The sequence below is a fragment of the Nicotiana attenuata genome, unplaced genomic scaffold (assembly GCF_001879085.1).
Source record: "Nicotiana attenuata strain UT unplaced genomic scaffold, NIATTr2, whole genome shotgun sequence".
Lineage (NCBI taxonomy): Eukaryota > Viridiplantae > Streptophyta > Magnoliopsida > Solanales > Solanaceae > Nicotiana > Nicotiana attenuata.
In genome coordinates this window covers 784,742-808,812 of record NW_017670388.1, presented here as the reverse complement: position 1 = coordinate 808,812, position 24,071 = coordinate 784,742, and positions in this window count along the sequence as shown.

The window sequence follows — 24,071 nt, the reverse complement described above, 5'->3', positions numbered from 1 at the left end:
CGAAGTCGAAAATGCGTCAAAAGCCACGGGTGCACTGGTGTGACGTGGTTCGAGATACATTTTCACGACGTTGCAATTCTTATTAAAAAGACATAAAATAAAAGCGATTAAAATAAAAGGCACATAGGTTAGAATATGTTTAAAAATCAGATAAAAGCAAATGCAACAGTTGAGCGACCGTGCTAGAACCACGGAATCCGGGAATGCCCAACACCTTCTCCCGGGTTAACAGAATTCCTTACTCGGAGTTCTGGTTCGCGGACTGTTAACAGAGTCATAATTTCCTCGGATCGGGATTCAACCGGTGACTTGGGACACCATTAACCTCCCAAGTGGCGACTCTGAATATTAATAATAAATCCCGTTCCGATTGTCCTTTAATTGGAAAAACTCCTTTACGCCCTCACAGGTGTAGGAAAAAAGGAGGTGTGACAGCTCTGGCGACTCTGCTGGGGAAGAGAACCCAGAACTTTGGTTCAGGGTTCAGAATTCGAGCTTAGATATATTGTTGTATTTGGCTTTATCTGATTTTCCTACATGTTTCATGCTAAATGTGCAAAATGTTGCTTTTTACCGCTTTGATATTATCTGAACTGTATATAAACTGTGCCGAAACCCTTCTCTTCTCACCTCCGGGGATGTGCTTACTGGTTGAGACTCCCTATTCTGTTAGTGTCAATACCCTGAAATAAGAAAGAGGCCGGACAAGTTACTAAGCCGGATGGCCTTTTGGTTCCCGGTACGTAGCCCCCTCCTCGACTCGAGTTGTCCGCTCGGGTACACAGTCTAGAACACATACCCAGGTTTTGAACCTAGAAGAACTTGACTTCCTGCCGGATCCCTAGTAGGAACGCTTATCTGCATCACGTGCATTTTGACTTAGGGGACTCAACACAGGGGTTGGGTCCGTCTAGGACAGGTGTACCCGGAATAATGGACCATCCTGATGCATCCTACTTGTGCATTTATCTGTTTTGGACTCGCATGCTGACCGGCTTTGAATATCTGGGAAATTGAAAAACAAAAGGGGAGAAGAGAAAATAGTAGTGTGGAGAGTTAATTACCTATATCAGAAAAACCAATGGCCAAGTAGTGCCGAAATGCTGCCGGATTTTTGAGACAGTGAAAGAAAAAAGAAGAAACGTTTTTTTTAGTTTGTTTTGTTTGCCAATGGAAAAGAAAAACAAAAAGGAGCTTTATTTTTCAAATTAGTTCGTTTTATTAGCCACTGAAAAAGAAAATATAAAAAAAAAATCTTGCTTTCAGAAATAGTGTATTCGCCAACAAAAATAAAAATAAAAGGTCTTGTTTTCAACAATAGTTAGATTTATTTGCCCGAACTACGCAGGTTTGATTCTCACCGGATGTGAGATACGTAGGCAACCCTCATCGGGTCCAACCTCCCCTTTTCAAAAATAGCCAAAAATGCCAATTTTTTTTTTAATTTCGTCATGAATAAGTCGGGTGCCGCCATTCTTGTTTAAACTAAGCCGAATGTCCCCAAAGGGGAGCGGGAAGGCTGTTTTTGCAAGAACAGCCACCCTGAGTCAGTTCAACGGTTAACATATACAACCTTAAAATCTTCTCCCCGAAGTGCTGAAAGGCCGTAACTGCAAAACCGGCCGTTTGTTTTAAAATTGGAAATTTGAACAAAAATAGTGTCATTTTTTTCCTTTTAGGTCAAAATAAGTGATTAAATCACCTTAATAAATGTGCAGGATGAGCACGATTCAAAATAAGGGGAACTTGCATATAGGCCCGCGGCGAGACCGAATGATGTCCCGCGGGCGCCAGGAGCTTTAATGTATTCATGATTGTCTTCTGAGTCTGTATTTCCTTTTCTATTGGAGTCCGTAAAAGTCAGTCAGTTGATTAAGTCCGTATTTTCATTTAAAGTAGAATAGGGATGATGGAGTTTGTAGTTCTTAGAGTCTGTTAGTTGTCTTGAGTCTTTGTAATAGACAAGTTTGCTATCAATAAAATTGAAATTGCCAAAAATATCGTGCTCTTACTTTGCATTTATTTTTACGAACTACGCTTGGTCTGATTCACGCGGTGTCGTGATACGTAGGCAATCTCCATAGGATTCGACCATAACCCCCCCCCAAAAAAAAAACAAGAAAAGAGAGGAAAAATCACAAAAGGCAAAAAGAAAAGAAAAAAAAAGCGGAAAAACAAAACTCAAGAAAGGAAGGAAATAGGAAAGAGAGAGGACAAAGGCAGGAGTAAAAAAAAAGGGAAAAGAAGGAAAAACAAAGGAAGAAAAGTTTGCAATTGGAAATAAGGAAAAGCCGGGATGACGCATGCGCCCGATCAAAAGCTGTTACCAATGTGTTAAATGCCCCAACGCTAACGTGATGGTTTCATTTTCCCATATCATTGCAGACAGGTGGTTGGTTTGTGGTTTTAAAAGTAACTTTTCCCTGCAACACAAAGGCAAAAGGCAATGGCAGAGAACAACAGAACTGAGTTGCTTGATACCGATGTTCGACAACAGTTGGTGGAACGGGATAATGGGTTGGTTGAAGAGGTGCGGATGCTAAGACAACACATGACAAACATGTATCAGGCTTGGATGACTGGAAAGGCGCCACCCCCGCCACCACCAATTTTCCAGGACGCTACCCAAACTCCCAACACGATGCCGGATGATCCTCCATATTCTCTAGATACATCCGCTTATCACGCTCGCCCCAACTACCCTAGTAGCTCCATCGCTCATCCTTCAGTCACTTTTCCCCAATATTGTCCTCCTGTCATATCCGTTACCCCAGACAATGAACATTCACCCAACGCACGTAATGCCCGATTTCACCCTTTAGAGGTTGCCCAGAAGGTCCTTGATCCATACAAGAAGAGCTCCCAGGACGAGCAGATTCATGGTAGAAATGAAAGGGTTACGGGAAGAACAGGGCGAGAAGAGGTACCCAGGAAATTGACAAGCACAGAGCTGTCCTTAAGGGACAAGCGAAGAGTGGAAGGCCAGGGTGGCATGACTTGCAAAGGACCGATTGTGCCACATGACACCCGCCTGCCCGCAGGATTCAAAGTACCAGACTTTAACTTGTACGATGGGCGTGGAGATCCGGTAGCCCACCTGAGGACCTATTGCAACGAAATGAGGATTGTTGGAGAGAAAGATGACGTGATGATGGCATATTTCAGTGAAAGCCTAACTGGGGCAGCTTTGGACTGGCATGGTCGTCAAAATGTCGATGAGTGGCTTACATTGGGTGACATGGCTCAAGACTTTGTCCGATACTTTCAATGCAAATCAAGTGTTACCCCAGACCGCACCTCGCTATCTAAGATGGAAAAGAGGCCGGAGGAAAGCTTTAATGAGTTTGGGCTCAGATGGAGGGAGCAAGCTGCTCGAGTCAGTCCCCCGATCAGCGAAGAAGAAATGGTTAAGCTTTTTCTACAGGCCCAGGGACCCACCTACTACAGTCATTTGATCCCGGCCTTGGGTAAGCCTTTCAATGATGTGTTAAAAATGGGGGAGCTAGTGGAAGAAGGAATCAGGTCAGGCAAAAGCGTGAGCCGTTCGGAAGCCATTCAGAACATACCAGTAAGCTTGGTTGGAAGAAAGAGGAACAGAAAAGACGATCCAATAGGTTTTCTTGATCAACACTTCCAGCCTCGACATCGTCCCCGACGCCACTTCTCTCCACAGAAATCCCAAAGTCGCGTATCATATTCTCAGTACCCAGCTCCTCAAAATGCCCATCTACCCCCGCAGGCTTACCAAAAACACCCCGGATCAGGTTTTCGGCCCCATCCAGCCTTTAAGAATGAGAGGTTACGGAAGAAGAAGACCTTCACTCCTTTGGGAGAATCATATGCCAGTCTGTTCCAGAGGCTAAGAACACTGGACATGTTGAAGCCGATTCAGATAAAAGTGCCGAACCCTCCTCCAAAGAAGTTTGATCCTCCTCAACAGTGCGCATATTGCTCAGGTGCCCTGGGGCACGACATAGAGAAATGTTGGAATCTGAAGAATGCAATTCAAAAGCTTATTGATGCAGGTGACATCGTCGTGCAAAGTCCAGATGCAACAAACACTGGCCAAGATCCATCTCCTGTGCACAATGAAACGCATATGGTGGGTATGATTGATTGTGAGAATGAGCCGGCAGAAGAAACCCAGAAGCAGTTTACTCAGAACAACGTGATGAAGTCTTGTGACAATTCCAGCAATCTTGGTATGAAATTCAGTGGCTAAGACGCCGTACTTGGTAATTGGGAAGACGCTCCATCTCTTGGAGTTTTGGTGGTTTATTTTGTTGTCATTTCTGTTGTCCGGGTTATTTCAGGGTTGTAATCCGGATATTGTCTTGTGACTCAAACCCTTCTATCCTTTCATTTTTGTCTTGTTTGTCTCGTCGTAGCAGCTTGTGTAGTTTGTCTAGGCTTGTTCAAGGGTTGTAACTCTAATCTAGTTTGCTTGTTTCGTTGATTAAACCCTTTCACCGTCAGTCTAATGAAATTCCCGCCATTTCTAGTCATTTCTAGTCATTTTATTTAGTTCCCGCCATTTCTAGTCATTTTATTTAGGTCCCTTCTCCCTCTGCAATTCTTTTCATGCTAGTTCTAGTGACGTGACATGCACGCATAATTTTCAGCCTATTTTAAAAGTCAGTTTAGTAATGAAGCAATGAAACAATGTTGAAGACGTAAGGACATTCAAGGGAAATAAGTAAAGGCATTTTGAGATCACTTCGCGCCCAAGACAAGCGAAACTGGGGGCAGATAGAACATAAAGAAACACTGTTGAGATGCATCATGCCGCATCGGTTTCAAGCCAAAGGCAGGCTTACCCCAAGTCTACAGGGACCGCTCATGGTACCGAGACTGTTGTCCAAATGGTTCTGGGTAATTGACAAATGTAGAAGGCAAATGTGTGGATATGGTTAGTAATTCTGGTGCAATCAAAAGATGTTACGTATGTTTTCCTCATGTTTGTTTAATTGTGTAGTTTGTACTTGGCATGTTTTGGAGATTGAAATGACGAAGGCATTTTGTTCTGCTATCCAAACACTTTATCCTTTGTTACCCCTTTGAGCCTCGGTTATTTTCTTGCATACCCCTCTTTCGGAATCAATAATAAAACCCGTAAGCCCGAGCGGGGAAAGTAAGTGGAGAAACAAGAGAAAAACAATGAAAAGAAAGAAAAAAAAAGAGAAAAGAAAAGAAAAGAAAAGAAGAGAAAAGAAGAGAAAAGAAAAGAAAAGAAGAAAAGATGAAAAAAAAAGAGAAAAGAAAAAAAAAAAAAAAGAAAAGGAAAAGAAAAGAAATGAAAAGAAAGAAAAGGAAAAGTGGAAGAAAGGAAAGATCGCAACAACGAAGTAGTTTTATGACCTGAACTACGTTTGACTTGATCCCGAAAGGGTACGTAGGCAGCCTCTCTCTGAGGTTCAGTCACACCAAAATAAAATTCAAAAGTCCCCAAGAAAGAAACTGGGGCAGAAGTTGTGGTTGTTGTAAGAAATCTGATTCCGAAAGTTGTAATTTTGAACCCATGTTGAATTGTTTTGAGCCTTTGATACCCTTTCTTCCTAACCCTGTCCAAAAGCCTGCATTACGGTCCAAAGAAAGACCTTCTGATCAATCTTCGAGAGACGCCGAGTAAAGCGAGTAGAGGTGAACCATATCAGGGGCAACACTCCAGTCCAAACAAGGGAAATGAAGAATGAGAGAGTCTTGATGATAAATGCCCTCACGGGCACCATAAGGCAAAGTAAGCTGAGAGAAATAAAAATGAGAGAGTCTTATTGGTGAAAACCTTCACAGGCACCATAAGGCGATAGCGAGGTGAGAGAAAGACCAAAATGAGAGAGGCTTGATGGTGAAAACCTTTCGGGCACTACAAGTCGAATAAGGATAGTGAATCAGATTGGATAAGCGGAGCATTGAAGCCCAGTTTCACGGTAAAAAGGCACGACAAGAGTTGAACATCAGATTTGCTTAACAGAATAGGCCGCAGGTGCATGTCATGGTCATTAGAGTTGGTATCCACATCCGATAGGTTTCTACTTTGTAGTTTTCATGTTAGGAATCATCTCTTCACATTGTTCTCTACTCTGTTCTTTTTGTTTTGTTTACTTCCTCTTCTTGAGTATGTCTGGTCAGAACAAGTAAGAAATGACTTCAAAATTTGCCACCAGCTTTCCAATTGCACAAAACGGGGTCTGGCTAACACATCAAAATGTCATAAGTCAGGAAAAAACAACAAGCGCATTGAGCTAGTAACAATCAACATGCTTTGGGATCCTTGTGAAATACAAAGGTTTGGTACATATCAATTCATGAACAATGCAACAAGATGGAAGGTGCTTGGTGAACGGATCAGAGATATCACTGTGGTAAGATTGACAAAAGGTGGTTGAACAGTGACAAGCAGGGTCTTCAAGTGGAAATCAAAGTTATCAGGGTGAGTGAAGGAACAATAGACCTCGAGGCCAAGGCCAGTGATTTAAATCAGGAAAGAACAACATGCGCGATGAGTTGGTAACAATCAATATGCTTTGGAAGTTCATGTGAAACACAAAGGCTTGGTATATGTTAATTCATGAACAATGCAACAGATGAAGGGTTGGGTGAACAGCTCAAAGGTATTTCCTGTGATAAGATTGATAAAAGGGTGTTAAACCAGTGACGAGCAAGACTTTCCAAGCAGAAGTCAAAGTTATCAATGCAAATGAGGGAGCCATAGACCTTAAGGACAGGACCAGTGGTTTAAGGAAAGAAAGAACAGCATGCGCAATGAAGGGGTGACAAGTGTCGTGCTTTGGGGTTCATGTGAGACACAAAGGTTGGTAAATGTCAGTTCAGGAGCAATGCAACAGATAGAAGGTGTTGGGTTTGAGCGAGAAGAGGTATTTTCTGTGTTAAGGTTTACAAAGGAAGTAGTTAGTCAAGGAACAAGCGGGGTCTTCGAATGGAAATCAGTTATCATGGCAAGTGAAGGAGCAACAGACCTTAAGGCCAAGGCCAGTGGTTTAAGTCAAGAAAGAACAGCATACACACGGAGTGGGGGCAATGGACGTGCTTTAGGATTCATGTGAGACACAAAGGTTGGGTAGATGCCAGTTCATGAGAAACAACACAAATAGAGGATATTGGGTCTGAACGGAGAAAAGGTATTACGGATGACAGAGAAAGTGGTTAGTCAATAAGCAGGCAGGGTCTTCGAGTAGAAATCAGTTATCATGGGAAATGAAGGAGCAATCGCCCTCAAAGTTCAAGGCCACAAACCAACCACCATGTTTTTAAATTGACAAGATTTTTCTTCGATTGAAACAGGGGCAGGAAATTTCGTTTGTTTCGGAGGAACTCTCCGTAGGGGAAGAGCAAGCACCAAACAGGTTTGACCGTAAACTTTTAGGACCCTCCTGGAAAATGGGACTTAGTTTAAATCTCAAAACAATCATGGGTAGCATAATTTAGCATAAATGTACGCCAATGAACATAAGTTGGTTTCAAAGTTGCCTGTTTAAGATAGGATTCAATTAGGAGTTGTCAGGACCCTCCTGAATAATGGGACACAGTTTTAAGATCTCCTTTAGATAACAAGATACTGTTGTAGAATAGTATAATTCAGCTGTAGAATTGGCACTCATAAGATAAGACTTGAATTTTGATTTTCAGGACCCTCTTGGATAATGGGACGTAGTTTTAAGGTCTGCTTAGATAACAAGATATAGATAACAAGGTCTGCTAAGGTTAAAACTATTTTTTTTAATCTAGAAGTTGTTAGGGCCCTCCTGGATAATTGAGAGTAGTTAAGACCTATTAGATAACAAATGTAGTAGGGGTAATACCTTTAGAAGATATAACTTAGGTTCGTAATTGTTAGGAGTTGTCAGGACCTCCCTGGATAATAGGACTTAGCTTTCAAGTGTTCAGGACCCTCCTGGATAATGGAATGTAGTTTTCAAGTGCTCAGGACCCTCCTGGATAATGGGATTTAAATTTTAAAAAGTTCTCAGGCCCCTCCTGGATAATGGGATTTAGTTTTAATTTTTCAGGACCCTCCTGGATAATGGGATTTAATTTTCAGGACCTTCCTGCATAATGGGATTTAATTTAAAAGTTCTCAGGCCCCTCCTGGATAATGGGATTTAGTTTTAATTTTTCAGGACCCTCCTGGATAATGGGATTTAATTTTCAGGACCCTCCTGGATAATGGGATTTAATTTCAAAGCAATCAGGCGCCCACCTGGAGAACAAGGGAGTACATTTCAAGCATTGCAGTCAGGCGCCCACCTGGAGAACAAGGGAATACTTTTCAAATTCAGCAGTCAGGCGCCCACCTGGAGAACAAGGGAATACATTCAAGCATTGCAGTCAGGCGCCCACCTGGAGAACAAGGGAATACTTTTCAAGTTCAGCAATCAGGCGCTCACCTGGAGAACAAGGGAATACATTTCAAGTTCAGCAATCAGGCGCCCACCTGGAGAACAAGGGAATACATTTCAAATTTCAGCAATCAGGCGCCCACCTGGAAAACAAGGGAATACATTTCAAGTTCAGCAATCAGGCGCCCACCTGGAGAACAAGGGAATACATTTCAAGTTCAGCAATCAGGCGCCCACTTGGAGAACAAGGGAATACATTTCAGGTTCAGCAATCAGGCGCCCACCTGGAGAACAAGGGAATACATTTCAAGTTCAGCAATCAGGCGCCCACCTGGAGAACAAGGGAATACATTTCAAGTTTAGCATTCAGACGCCCACCTGGAGAACAAGGGAATACATTTAGAGTTTCAGCAATCAGGCGCCCACCTGGAGAACAAGGGAATACATTTCAAATTTCAGCAATCAGGCGCCCACCTGGAAAACAAGGGAATACATTTCAAGTTCAGCAGTCAGGCGCCCACCTGGAGAACAAGGGAAGTACAATTCAGGATTTTAGCTTTCAATTTCTAGTTATATTCGATAACACGATGTGCCCAGTCATCAAACTGGGACAGAAAATTCTTCTTTGTTTGTCTATTTTTGTTGAAATCAGGAGCCCACCTGGAGAATAGAGGCATATATTTCAAGTTTTAGCAATCAGGAGCCCGCCTGGAGAATAGAGGCATTTATTTCAAGTTTTAGCAATCAGGAGCCCGCCTGGAGAACAGAGGCATTATTTCAAGTTTAGCAATCAGGAGCCCGCCTGGAGAACAGAGGCATGTATTTCAAGATTTAGCAGTCAGGAGCCCGCCTGGAGAACAGAGGCATATATTTCAAGTTTTAGCAGTCAGGAGCCCGCCTGGAGAACAGAGGATAGTTTCAAGTCTTAGCGGTCAAGCATCACCCGGAGAAAGGGCAAAGCATCTCAGATCACAATTCAAGTCAGCAACAAAGGAGGCTTGCGGAAAGAATGCGAGTCAATAGTCCGAGACGACCAGCGGAAGTTGGTCACAATCCAAAATAATAAAGAAGAGGAGAAAACAAAAAGAAGGCAAAAGGAATCCAAATGCAGAAGTCGAGAAAGATGTGAATTGCTTAAGACGTGATTGGAGTCACAAACGTGGGGTGCTGTCCGGGTTTGGTCCGAAAGCTGAGGAAGAATGAATTAGCACAGGCAACTAGCAAACATCAAGGTTCAGATCCAAAGTCTGCATGAAGAACCATTCAAGACTCAAGATCAAGCTTCAGAAGACTTATAGATGGAATCTTGTTAACTTGTAGTTGACAAGCTTAGCTAGTCTTTTTCATTATTTATTGATTTTTGATGTAATAACAGGACGCGGACCGGAACCTCGGCGGAACGGCACCTCGACTAGCTCTCCACCTCAGCATACTCCATCGTCTCACTCACTTCTGAACTACACGTGGCCTGATTCCTTTATAGCCAAGGATATGTAGGCAACTCAGATACCAGGGCTCGGTCACATCCCTCTTTTCTCTTAGTTTTAGTCTCTCCAAATAAGGGTCGGGTCAAAAACCTGTCTAGTCATTCTTTGTCTGAAAACTCTTCGAGTTTCCAGTCAAAGAGGGCAGCTTGTTGACATGTGATTTTTGACCCTCCCTGAAATTTACCCATTTTTAGCGTGTAAATATTTAATGTAGGCCTAATATAGCTATTTTCAACTATTTTTGACTTCTTTACTTTTATTTTATTATCAGAAATGAAAATTACAAAAAAATATTTTAGTTTATGTATTTGTCATAAATTGAAAAAATGCAAAAAATAGTACCCTATTTTTATCTTTATATAATTTGAAAATACAAAAATAGTTTCATGTTTAGTTTAATTAATTAGGATTAGTTTTGACATGGTGTAGTATTTCTATCTTATTTTAAAAGGTATTGTGTAGTCTAGGGACCCTTCTAGACTCTTCTTTAGGACACAAAAATAAATAAAAGACCCTAAGGACTTAACACAAAAGCCTAGGGACTAATTGGCAAAATAACAAAATATAACCCTAACATCCTACCCCTATATAATAGTACCTACCACTATACAAAAAAAAAGGCCTAAAAAAATCTATAGAGAGATCGCCGCAATTCTCGCTTTATACAGACCCACCCCTCCTCCTATCATCGTCTTCTTCACATCACCAACCAAACCTGGACCCCGATTTCCTACGTAAAACCAGCCGCCAAGTCCGCCGGAAAATCTTCATCTCACACCAGGCGAGCCGTTCAACACTCACACAAAGAGCCTCACCATCACGCCCCTAACCAGCGATCACCTCGACGCAGTCCGTCGAGCTCGCCGGAAAACGAATCAATAAACACAGCTGCCAACTCCACTGCTTGCATTCTCATCCACCAAAATGAAGCCTAAAATGGTTTCAAACAGTCCCTAACCATCCCTAAAACCACCGTAGCTTCAGCCATAAAATCACTCCGAAACAGCCACTCTTGCTATGTCAAAAAGAGGTTACGGCGAGTCGGGTTCCTTGTTTGAAGTCGACGTTCGAGTCTTTTGATGTTCGAAAGTCCTGGCCGGATTTTGTTTGCCGTTTGAATTGTAGTCGCTGGCTCAACTTTTGGTTGTGGCATTTATCTGGTTAGTTCTGCTTCTATGTCATGTTGTGAATATTTTATGGCCAAACTATAATATTGATTGTCTGGTTTTGTTCTCTGGCCGAGTTGATTTATTTCACTGATATTGAGGTCATGGTAAATTTAGTACTATTTTCTTTTTTTTTTCATTTTGTTAAATCAAAATTTAAAGTTACAAGATTATGTGGCTAGTTAAATAGAGTTAGAAAAGTCTGTTAAATGTTTAGATATATTCTGTAGTACCATAATATGCTTTATTCACGGGCCTTGTGTAGTTATCAATCAACGTCTTATTTGTTAGACTAGAGGTGAAACATTAGTTTAATGTGCAAATAAAATTACATAGTATAGATGTCTCTCTTAATAAGTATTAATAATGGCCGAATCATGCTATTTCATCCACAAAAATGATTTTTCATAATCTTGGCCTTACAATAATTTCAACAGTAGTTTAAGAAATAATCATGAACATCCGTAGTTTTTTTTTAATTGAGTAAACCCTTTTGGAATAATTTGAGGTGCGCCATGCCAAACAAAAGTGACTATTGCATGGCCCTCGCTTTATTTAATTTTGAATTGATCCTTAGATACCGAGGCATGCCATTTAGCAAATTCCATGGCCCTCGCGATGTGCAAACGCGTAGTTGCTTTAGGCGCGTGTTTAATAATATTACCTTCGTAAAAGTGGGTGCACATTTATGTGACCCAAATCCAAATCTCAACGAAGTCGAAATGTGTTAACAATCACGGGTGCACTGGTGCGACGTGGTTTAAGATGCATTTTCACGACGTTGCAATTCTTATTAAAAATAATAAATAATAAAAGCGGTTTACTAATAAAAGCACATGAGTTTGGACATGTTTTGAAATCAGATAAAATCAAATACAACAGTTGAGCGACCGCGCTAGAACCACGGAACCCGGGAATGCCTAACACCTTCTCCCGGGTTAACAGAATTCCTTACTCGGATTTCTGGTTTGCGGAATGTTAACAGAGTCATAATTTCCTCGGATCGAGATTCAACCGGTGACTTGGGACACCATTAATCTCCCAAGTGGCGACTCTGAATATTAATAATAAATCCCGTTCCGATTGTCCTTTAATTGGAAAAACTCCTTTACACCCTCACGGGTGTAGTAAAAAGGGAGGTGTGACAATGTGATGTCCCGTGTGATTTCTGCGGTAGGGCAAGAGCATGACAGGAGTTATCCTTTTCCCAACACCCTATCAATGTATTTCCGGGACCTGGAGGTGGAGAAGAGGAGATATGATGTCAAGACCAAGCCTGTGGCCCCCTATTCTTGGTACAGTATGATGGGTCCGGACAACCCTAAGTCCAAGAAGTACCAGCCGCCTACCTCTACCCCAACTGGCTAGTTTTAGGAGCCAGTTGCGGTAGAGCCTTCTACCGGGCCTACCACCATACCTGCTGCCACTACAGTTGAGGACTTGCCTCCAGGACCTTCTTCTTCTGCTGGTCCCAATACTTCAGCTGGCCCGGGAGTGCCATCTTCTAGGACTCATCCCTTCACTACCCATCAGCTGAGCCTGACATTGGCTAGCCTGAACAACTGGATGTCAGCTGCGACATCCAAGTTGTCCACCTTGTCTTCCACTATTCAGACCCAGTCAGCACCTCAGCCAGCTCTGATTCCTCAGTCTATTGAGGACACTTTGAAGAAGCTCCTGGAGAACTAGGACAAGATTCTGAAGACTCAAGCTACCTTATCTGCAACAGTGGAGTCACATGGCAAGGCTCTGAAGGAGCTTTCCAAGGAGCACAGGAAGATGAGGAGATCACGGGCTTCCAAAGAGTCTGTGAAAGAGCTGCGGAAAGATGTAGACAAGCTATTGGCAGACCAGATGCCTTTAGACTTGTTATTTGGGGATCCAGCCCCTCCACCAGCAGCACCAGTGCCACAGCCAGAGCAGGAATAGGTACCCAAGAAGCCTAGAAAGAAGAGGAAGCTCCCCAGCACAGCGGACACAGTCATTGAGGTGGCAGTCCCACAGGAGGCCTCCTCCATTTTGCCTCAGGATGCACCTATCATAGAGCCGGTCCAGGAGCAGGCTCCAGTCCCAGCAGTTGAGCAGCAGGAGGCCGGGAGCCAGTCTGTGGCTCCCACACATACGGAGGACTTGGGGACCACTGATGACCCCATGCAGACAGACCAGGCTTAGGAGCCCTTATATCCTTTGCTATGACTTTTTTGATGCTTATTTTGGTAGTTGGCATTGGGGACAATGCCAGCTCTTATTCGTGGGGGTGCGCCCTACCTTTTTGTTGACTATCTGGATGACTGTACATATTTGACTCAGTTTTTATTCCTTTTGGTTGATTTTCTATTTGGTATGTAAATAACTTTACATCCAGTACTTTTTATCTTCTATTTTGGTTTGTATATAAAGTTAAGTTACATTTTGTATATATTCATCCCCCGTTTGTATATTCTAATCCCCTATTGTAAATATTCATTCTATTTTCTATTTTCGCAAAAAAATTTCTTTTTTAGCTTTATAGTTGGGCTCGTAGCCTCTTGTTTTGTTTTTGACGCTTCCAATAAGCCCTTGGGTTTCTTAAGGCCACGGTTCTTTCCAAGGGTGGATTATTGTGTGAACCGGGTGGCTCTTCCCGATGATGGATGGAGTGACAACCTTCTTAAGGGTTGAGTCTGTTTCTTTGACTTTTCATTTGTTTTTGATAGTTGTAGTTAGGGGTACCTCAAGCAAAGCTTCACTTAGGCCTAGCACATTTTCCTTTGATCCCATGGTCGAAGACATAATGTTGTGTTTAGGATGGTGAAAGTCGTGGCTTGGAGACTCTTGCGTTGGGCAAACAATCATCATGTGGTCTTTTCAGACCATTGTGTGCTTGAATCATAACTAAGGTCGTTGTGGGCCCTCGACTCGATGTCCTTAGCAATCCCCTAGCGTGTGTGGTGAGGAATCGAATTGTGAGTCCAAGTCCCGAGCCAATGGTCTAGAACTTTCCCTTTGTTGAGGTGAAATCCTAGGTGAAATTTGACTTGAGAAGTGATTATAGGCTCTCCTTGATCCGAATGTTAAGTTGAACAATTCCATAGCCTACTAAAAAGATGATCCCTAGTTAACCCTTTTGAGCCTTAAACCTTTTCTTTCAAGAACCAATGCTACAAGCCTACACCCGTTCTAAATAATTACCTTCTCTTGGCACCCAAATCTTCCCTTGAGTAATGGAAAATGTCTAAGTTTGGGGGGGGGGAGCAAGAAAGGAAACAAAGTGGTAAAAAGGTACAAAAGCAAAAGAAAAGGTGAGGCAATGAAAAAGCAGGAAAAGAAAAAGACAAAAAGTAATTCCAATGTGAACAAGAATAAAAAGGGATTCACGGAAAGCAAAAGTGAAAAAGGTGTGAAAAAAGTAGAAAAAGGAGAAATGTTTTGAATTGCATGAGAAAGAGTGACAATGTGTCTATCTAACCCCTTGTAAAGAAGTGAAATACTCAAAAGAGTCAAGAGAGTTGTGCCATAATGAATCAAAAGAAGTGCTTAAGGGAAGATTGAACCCACTTGAATAGAAACATGTACTACCCTTACCCAACAGCCTTCACAATGACTCCACAAAAGCCCTATAGGATCTTGAGTTGAAGGAAACCTACATTAGTGGATACTTACATAAGGGGCAAGCATATGGTACCTAGAGTCGGACTTGTGACCTTCTTCTTGAGAGAGATGAGTGAAACTCCATTAACCTTGGTTTGTGTGTTAATACTCTAAAAGGCGAGGTTCGCTTAGGGAGAGTTGAGGATGTGTGAGTTTGGGTTCCACAATGACCAAAGTAATTGAGATGAGCTCTTTGATGAAATGTGTCAACTCTTGATGCTCTTGTGTCACACTTGATCCATGGTTTTTCAAAGTTTAAATGTGTTAATAATGCATTCGTATTGAGGGCAATTGTTAGTCCCAATTGATGCTTGTTGAGGTTGCTTTAGGATAGCTGGAATTACTTGGATTTTCCTTTAAGGGGTGGGTCTTATTTTGTTTGCTTGAGGACAAGCAAAGACTTAAATTTGGGGGAGTTGATAAGTTAGGATTTTAACGTATTTTATGCCCCTACTTGCCTATGCTTTGGTTATAAATTGCTACAAAATAGTCCCAAAATTCTCACAAGTTGTACTTGATTGCAGGTTTCATCGACAAAGCGACGAATGTCAAATATCGGCTCAAAAAGGAGTGAAACCTGCTCAAGTGTCAAACACTAAGTAAGTTGAGGAAAAGAGGACCTAGCGCGGACCGCGCAACTATGAACGCGGCCGCACTAGGAGGATCAAAGGATGGCAAATTCAAGGGAACATGCTACTCGACCGCGGTTATTTCCACGCGGTCCGTAGTCAGGCTCCGCGACCGCGCTACTCTTTTACGCGGTCCGCGGAGCAGAGATTCAGAGAGCCAAAATTTGGCCAATTCCAAGCAAAGCGGTCCGCGGTCATTTCTGTGCGGCCGCGCCAACTTCCACCGCGGCCGCGCTACATTTTCACGCGGTCCACGGTCCTCAACTCCAGAGAAGCAGAAACCAGGAGTTCAAGAGCCAGTGCGGCCGCGGTCATGTTTGCGCGGTCCGCGCTGACCCCGCAGGGGTATTTTTGTCCAATTTTTCCAGCCCAATATAAATAGGACCTTTTTCCATTTTTAGGTCAAGTTTTATGTTTTGAACGCAGCTGAGCTCGTGAGACCGAATATTGTAGCCATTTTTGGTACTTTTGCTCTTTATTATTGTAGTTTCTTCCTAGTAATTAATTATTATGCTTACTTTTTCATCTATTTCTTTAAATTCTTTATCTAGCATGAGTAGATAAACTCACTAGCTAGGGTTGTGGCTCAACCCTAGTGTGCGTAATTGATGGGTGTTGCCATCTAAGGTTAGATTGATATTGGGTGTTTGCTATTTGGGTTGATTTTAGGTTTTAATTAAGGATTGGTGGTTGCAAACACTGATTCTAGCTTTGTGGGTTTAACTCTTCTTGAGAAAGAGAGTCCATGACCCCAAAATTGACCCAACAAGGAATTGGGATGGACCCATGAGAAATGGTAGTCCCAATTAATGGGTTAAATCTCGAGAGAGTAATCACCCTACTTGAACCCTAGTTGGTTGGTCTAATTGGCCTACCCAATTGGTCTCGAGAGAGTCAATTGGGCAAAATCACTCTCTCTACCGAGAGATGCGAGAGTGGGTACAATTGCGCAATGGTTATAGCATAAGCCCCAAATATGTCAATCTATCCTTAGTAGCATCTACCCGTGAATTAGCCACATAGGCAATGCCACGACCCTCGTGCCTTTCTCTTTATTAAATACAACTTAGCAATATTCTCTTAACATAATTTAGTTTTATTCAATAGTTTTAAAATAGTAGTTGTAAAAATCAAAGAAAACCAAAGATGTTTGAAGTGACTTTAGAAGCACAACCGCAATTCTAGACTAGACAGACAATACAACTCCACTACTAGCTCCCTGTGGAAATTCGATCCCGAACCACAATTCGGGTAAAAGCTATTGCGACCCGCTCTTCCTACCTTAGTGTAGTGTCGAGTTGGCAGCGATCAACTTTTTGTTGGTATCTGGGGGGTGAAGGCTGGTATGTGGGTGGAGGTATCTGGCATGTGAGAGTAGACTTCGGACCTTGAGCTACCATTACCGCACCCACTTCTTTCTTCTTGGAGATACCTCCTGACTGTAAAGCTTTATTTGTGACCTGGAATGCTTCGAAATTTGTCACCATTCTGCTCTTGAGCCCTTCTTCTATTCATTCTCCCAGTTTGATGATATTAGAGAACTTATGGTTTTCAATAACCATCAGCCTTTCGTAGTATTACGGGTCTTGAGCTCTGACGAAGAACTTATTCATCTATTCTTCTTCGAGTGCCAACCTTACTTTCACAGCTTCAGACCTTCACCGAGTAGCATACTCGCAGAAGGTTTCTGTTGGTTTCTTCTTAGATTTTGAATATAGAAAACGTCTGGTGCATTTTCTATGTTGAACCTGAATCGATCCATGAAATCCGACGCCATGCTCACCCCATTAACCCACTTCTTTGGGTTCTGACTGATGTACCAAGACAAAGTATCTCCAGTGAGGCTCCTCATGAATAGCTTCATACGAATTACCAACCCCTACAAGTTTGTCACAATATGTCCTTAGATGCACTTTCGGATCACCGGTTCCGTCGAACATTTTGAACTTGGGAGGTTTATAACCCTCCGGCAGTTCTACATCTGGTTGTATGCACAAATCCTCATAATTCAAACCTTCAATGCCCTTACCACCTTCGATACTCTGAACTCTGCCAGTGAGCTTCTTGTGTTCTTCCGCCATGTTCTTGATGAGCAAGTCCTTCTCTGTGAATTCCGGTATATGTAGGGTTTGTTATGGGGTGTGTGGTAAAGTTTCCACATATATGGGATTGCTTTGGTGGACCTCGGGAATCTGGGCATAATGGTGATCATTAGTTGAGTTTTGGGGATCAGGAGTAGGTTGCGGTGCATTTTGAGAGGTATGGTAAGTGGTGGTTTATGGGTATTAAGTTGTGGTGATGGTGTTGTTGCGGAGTAGGTACCGGTAGAGGGTTATGGTTCTGAGGAGGTGTGTGTATTGATGTGGTGCGGGAGGGTTTGGTGGTGGATTTTAGTTCTGTGTGTTTCAGGGAGGTGCCGGGTTTTGGGCGTTTGTGTTTTGTTGGTTGATATCAGGGATGCTTAGGGTGAGGATAAGGTTTTCCAAGTTCTGAACCTGCTCAAGTTCTCATTGTAGCTCCAGTATTTTCTGTTCCAGGAGTAAGACCAATTCATTCTGTGCTGGAGTACTCCGACCATCCGAAGTTTCAACGTTTTCTGCATTGTCCTTTCTGATACCGCTTAAATCGTCCATGTTTCATTTCCCTTTGCTTTTGCCTTTAGGATCACTTGGTGGAGGAGGGGTTGGAGGACCTCTGGATCTAGTGTGATATACGGAGGATGCCAGTATGCACGAACCAACCTTGGGGAATGGGAATAATCAAAAGAAAGAAAAACAAAAGGTAACCAAGTCAGTAAGGAATATTGAAGGAATGATTGCAATATTGAGTATGCTTTGTAATAAATTCGCGTCCTAATTTGGCGGACCTCGTTGTGCCCAAGGTAGGCCTATGCAACACATAGACTCGGAGAAAATTGATGCCAATAATTGTGTCATTTCATTAATGTGAAAATGAATAAAATCCTTACTAAAACAACAATAATAGGAAAGATACTAATGGCATTTGCCTTATTACAATCGAAATCTAAACTAAGCTAGAAAGCAATAAAACATCATTTCGCTAATCTACTTGGTCCCAGAAGGACCTTTCCCGTGCTTGGCTCTCTTGACTCCATCGATCATATGTCCCAGGTCGCGCATATCCAACAATAAGTAAGCCTTTGCTAGGTGTCCTCCTTCATTACCATCCGTGTTTTGACAGTCTGAAATCCTCTTTCTCATTTTTCTTTCAAGTTCCATCAACCCTTGCTCCAGATACTCCAATCTCTCTGTTGATTTAGTGGTGATTTCCCTCCACTCGTTGATTGCTTCCATATCCATTTTGTGTTTTTCCAGATGCCTTGCTTTAGACTCGAAGACCCTCTTGCACAATCTCCTGTACTTGACTTGTGCTTCAGCAGCGTCATCTATGATCCTGTTTTCAGATTAATTCCCGGCTTAACGTCTCCTGCTATGTCGTCCACTAACCATGATGGGTAGAAGTACACATGACCGGCGTGGTACCTATCTGGCTCAATAATATCCCTTTCCACAATGACCTTCTGATTCCACATATGTTGTGCCTCGAACTTGAATGGAATAACGTCCCCTTTAAAATCAGCTTTGTACTGGACCATGTTGGAAACCCAAGGTATAACATGTTTTCTTCTCGCTTGTCTCATCACCCTTATAGGAGCATAAGGATAGATTCCCCTCAACCCGATCAGTACTAGATGAGTAGTCTCTCTCGACCTGATGATGAACTCACTGCTAGGAAACCATTCGAACATCCAATGTACTTGCTCGTCTGTTAGATTGCTGAAGAAACACACCAAGCTCACAACATTTCTAGGTTATGCAAATCTGTCTGGGATAAATGTCATTTTCTTTGTATGATGGTAAGCTATGTAATCATTCAACGGTCAACGCAGAAACTCTTGGCGATATTCTCCCCTCTGAAAATGTTCTAACAACCAAACTTGTAGTAATAGATTACAACCTTCGAAGTGCCCAAATCCCTGTTTGAACCAATCTAGAGCGCGGTACATTTCAGCTAAGATCGTGGGGATAATAGTATAGTTTTGTCCCTCCATTCCTTCTATTAGAGTCCTGGCGAGCATGGCTAGGCGAGTATGGATCCTTCCCCCTTTCATTAGAAATATCAATAACCCTAAGAAGCAGATGATGAACACATAAACCCGACGGTGCGTCCAACCCGAAGAAGAAATAATGAGTTTCTCATGATGAAGATGATATGACTTACTGTGCCCGTAACGCTCATAAAGGAATTCAAACAGAATGTACGACTTCTTCAAACAAAGCAATTCATCATTTTTCTTGTACGATTCTCTTGTACCAATAACCCTGGACTATCCCATGGCAGCTTAGCGAAACCTCCTATTTCCTCTAAGAGAGGATTCATTTCTATGTCACCAAAGCGGAATTGGCACAAGTGGAGTATGATGTGCAGCATGCTTTATGCAGAGATAATAACACGTTGCCAAGTATTTTCAGGATAAATATGTAAAAATAGTAAATATATAGTAAAACAGGAAAACATAGAAAAGAAAGACAAAAGGAAGAAGTTAGTTCGTGGAATATATGCGAAAGCGTAATAAGCAAGTAAGGGAGTAGGGATGGGAGAGGCATGATACAGTAGAACAGTCATAGCAAATAATGGTGAACGGGAAAGGGATGTACATGCCACAACAAATAAAGGTGAATGGGAAAGGGGTGTGCATGTTATAACAAATAAAAGGGGAGGAGGGAAGGAATGTGCACATTATAACAAATTTAAACGAATAAGGGTGAATAGGAAAAGGGTGTGCATGCAACAACAAAATTTAACAAAAGATGAAAAGGGATGTGCATTTGATACAAAAAAATCCATATAAGCCAAGTTCATTATGCTAAGAGCCTAAAAATAAATCCCTTGCAGAGTCGTCATGCTGTCGCGCCCCGTCTTCTCGCGAAAGTGGGTTTTGGCGTCGTGACAACTCCTTTTAGAATGGGAAATAGAGTGCTAAAAGAAGAAGAGTCACCACTTAACGATTTTTAAGGTGCGTTAGGGCACCAAAGATCGGGTAAGGGCTCAAATTACCTCAAAGAGAAGGTGTTAGGCACTCTTCGAGGTCCACAACCGTGGGTCCCGGCCGAGCTTAAGATTATGTGGATTACAATTAAGCTAGGTGATCAAGTAAATAATGGGAATTCAGAAGTCAAAGAATTTTATTACAACATGATTAGTACGGATCTTAGTGTGAATATAGGGATACAACTATTTAGATCTAATAACAACATATAAAGATAGGGGGTCCTAAGTTTTTTAGCCTAAAGGATCACCTTGTGCAACATAAATAATACTTCGCAACTCCCTTCGGATAGAGAGTTACTCATATTATTCAGCGGGCATAGACTATCATCTCCTGCTACCCGATTACTATGTCAAAGTTGTTTACTTAAAGCGTGCTAATTCAATTCAAAGTCGTGCTCTATGTGTGCACTACCCGTCCCATACCTATGGCCCAGGAGGTATTGGACCTCTATTTGGGTGGTTCTAGACCTTACTTAGGCTGCTCAAAAATGTCAAAGCTATGCGACATAGAAAAACACATTGGACTTCAAAATATGGGCAATTAAGGGCTCAAGTTTGCCTCCACACTTAAGCAACAAATGTATGCAAGACCAGTTTTCATGTTAGGCAATTAAGAATTAGGAACCTTATGCCTTATAGACATGAATTCTATGTGACTAGGCATCAAAGCACACAAGCAGTTTCAAAGGCCAAGCGCTGCTCACAGATAGGATTATACACCGTGAATATTGAGATTACAGGTTTTCAATTATTAAACCTATTGTGTGTAGGTGACTTGCGCAGTAAGGAGTAATGAAGACCATTAGGGAGGAGCCCAGAATTACTTATGCTTGCTGACAGCGGCATAAACAAGTAGTAAACAATGTTTTAGAGGTCCATCATTAATATAGAACGAGTAATTATACCCTATATGCAGGATCTCTAACAGTTGACGCTTGAAACCTATTTTTTTGTTATACATAGTCCTATAGGCATGATTTCTAGTGAACAGTGCAATCCAGTAGCAAATGAAGTGATGAAAAATCCTACAAGCGTGATTTGAACTGAATTGAAAGAAAGTTGATGGGCATTTGTTCTTATAGGCAGGTTTTCTAGTAACACGTAGCAGTAAGAATAATTGCAGCATTTGAATTCATGTTTGCTAGCAGACAGTGTGTATGTGCGTGCTTTCCTAATGACATGATTTCTACAGTGCACATATAGATCTAGCGACACATATAGCAAGTGAATCAATGAGTCCTATAGGCATGTTATCTATCCCTTTTTAACAAACATTAAATATACTTATTTCCCATTTTTACTAACAGCCCATTGTTTATTACAAAATTATTACAGGCCCAGTAATTACGAACATGGTATAAATAATGACAGTAGGCCCACATCAGGCCCAAAAGAAATACCCAACACTGTCTGGGCCTTCAGCAATTCTCATGCAGCATACCCAGACTTCCAACAAAGAGCCATATTCACCAACACAACCCAGAATCTATAGAAGAGCACAAAGCAAAATCACACAACCATGTTGCCAAGCATTGAACCACTTAAACCCACCAGCATATAGTAGGAGGAAAGGGTTGAGTGGGATAGTTCAGGTTTTAAGGAGTGACTAAAGACCCAGATCCTAGTGTGTCAGAGTTCACAAGGGTCTCAAATGGACCCCGAGCAGTGCTCACACTAGGGAGGTCAATGGTAAGAGCCTTAGTAGCCTTGATTTTCAGCCGGCTAAGAATGAGAAGTTCAGAATAGCGTAGGTAACAAAAGAGGGAGAAATGACAATGGTTGAGGGACAGAAGTTGGGGGGATACACTTATAACCTAAGTATACATAGCCAAGTTGAGCATACAGAGCAGCTAATCAAGCAGGTCACAGGACTTAGAAGCAGGTTTAGCAGTATTTCAACACTTAGCAAAGTAACACATAACAGCTAAATATTAAAAGAGTTAGGGAGAAACAAGTTTGCAAGATTGACAGAAGTTATCATGCACAGATACACAATACTAAACAAGTTAAAAACCTAAGAGGTCCAAATTATGCTAAGTATACATCCTAGTATTATAAGACAGATATGTTAACTCTCATCAGCAAGCAAGACTATATAGAGACATGATGAGGAGCACACATTCTGACAAGCCAAGTAGTCACTGAAAGAACAGGGAATTAGGTGAGCCAAAGACATACTAAGGGACATATTAGCAGGGAAACAAGATCATAGTTGATAGAAAAGGTCTTATCACAGATTAAAACACATTATATATGCAAGACAAACATTACAGAGATTCGGAACAGAGTGGAAAAGTAAGCTCATGTCAAATAGCACATGTAGGTATTCTAGCATTGATGCAGTAGACTAATTAACTAAAGAAGGTACAGATTATGCCGAGGATTCATCCTAATACTATGACACAAAATAGTTCAAACATGGTAGGGAAAAACAAGTTGAAGTAACTATATGGGATCAAGTGAGCATGCTGAGTGACACAATAGCAGGGGAACATGTCATAATTAACACAGGAAGTTCTAGCACAAGCAAGAAGCATTCATTACAGAGATTCAAGGCAAAGAAGGTAAGCATATTTATGAACATTCAGGCACCAATACACTAGTTAAACGAGCTTAGGAGGGTCATATTATCCCAGTTAGACTTAGACAATCTCATAACTATCAACATTAGGAGAAGTTAAATGCTAAAGAGACTTAAAACAAAGCAAAGTTAACAGAGTTGTGCATAAAAATAAACCAGAAACACATTAAGCCATGGATTTCAGAGGTGAGAACACAGGTAAATCAAGGACACATAAGGATAAAATTGCAAAAGTGAGGTGGCTTACCAGTTAAATGGACAATTATAAAGAACAAAAGATCCACAAGAACCCATGAACCTCGATGCGTCAAAGTTCCCAAGAGCTTCAAAAGAACACCGGGCAATGCTCGCACTACGAGAAAGTTCAAACAATAGACTCTCAGTGGCCTTAGCTTTCAGCCGGCCAAAACAAAGCACAGGACAAGAGAATGAAGGAATACCAGAACAAAGCCTCAAATTTAGTGAGATTATATTGATTAAAGTCTGTCTCAAAGGAGAATTGGGAGGGGTTTATATAGTGACAGAAATCGAACAAATAAACAAGGAAAACTGAAAAAATCCAACATAAATAAGGAAGTATTAACATGCAGAATCAATAGAAATCGGATTAAGGAAAAATAGGTAAACCCTAGTTGACAGAAATCGAAGATTGACCGGAAATCTTGGCAAATCGGACCCAATATAGCCTGGCCATGATGCATATGGATGAGATATCATCCAGATTTAGACGATTGACATCGAGCGGCTTAGAATCTGAGAAACACCCAGTAGCGGAGGAACACTAATATGGTAAGTAAATAAAGGGAGAATCCCATGGCTAACGAGATTAGAAAGGGGGATTAGTGAAGGGCGGAGATTAGGGTTCTTTAGAGAGAGGCGAGACAGAGAGAGTTTAGAGGCGGCGGGTAATGGGATAATGGGATTAGGGTTTAGGTTTAATGGATTTATAAAGGGAGGTGGTTTGTGAGCCGTTGATCTCTGAGCTCAACGGGCAAGATTGAAGGAATATGGGGCGGGTCATACAAAACGGGTCCTGACCGGGTAGTTTTAAAAAGGGTGGTTTGATTTTGGGCTTGGGGTAATTAGGCTAATTTGGTCCGAAAATCGGTTAAAATTGGCCTATAATTTTTTTTAACATAAAAGTACGA